The following is an 820-nucleotide window of genomic DNA, read 5'->3' as shown; positions in this document are numbered from 1 at the left end:
AGATTCTGGGTAAGCAAGGGGGTTGATTATTGGGGGTAGGAGGGACAAGAGATCTGAAGTTACTATCAGATCAGTCATGATCTTAAAAAATGGTGGAGCAGGCTTGAGGGGATTAATGGCCTGCTCCCTCATAGAAACCCTACAGTACAGAAAGAGGCCATTCGGCCCATCAAGTCTGCACTGACCACAATCCCACCCAGGCCCGACCCCCATATCCCCGCATATTTTACCCACTAATCCACGCATCTCAGGACACTAAGGGGCAATTTTAGCACGGCCAATCAACCTAACCCGCACATCTTTGGACCTCTTTGTATGTTGTATAAACCAAGGTTAAATGCCGACATTTGGGGGCACAAATTGTGCTTGTGCACTTAGACACACCAGGAACATCCTCAAATTAAACTAAAAGAAAATTTTATTTTGTTACACTGCTCTTGTAGAGGGGCTGTTTATTAGTTAATTTGTTTGATATACTCGAGTATAAAAAGACGCACATCAACACTGGTGGTGGACTGCCAAATAAACCTGTTGGACTTTAACCTGGTGTTGTGAAACTTCTTACAGTGGACTAGACAGTCAGGAGCTACATATTTCTCACTTGTGAATAGACTGACTTTGGATGTTCTTCACGAATAGCTGTCAGATGCAAGAGGCTCTGAAGATGAGCAATGGGTGAACAGGCAGATAGCGATGGGGAAAAGGTTGAGAAACTGGACAGAAGCAAGGCAAGAGTGGAAAGAGAGAATGAGTCATGATAACATATGTAAAATACAAGATCAAATTAAAATAAAATTTGTTTGGCAAAAAAAATGTCAGA

Source organism: Mustelus asterias, chromosome 8, assembly GCF_964213995.1.
Source record: "Mustelus asterias chromosome 8, sMusAst1.hap1.1, whole genome shotgun sequence".
Taxonomy (NCBI): domain Eukaryota; kingdom Metazoa; phylum Chordata; class Chondrichthyes; order Carcharhiniformes; family Triakidae; genus Mustelus; species Mustelus asterias.
Note: the sequence above shows the minus strand (reverse complement) of the source record.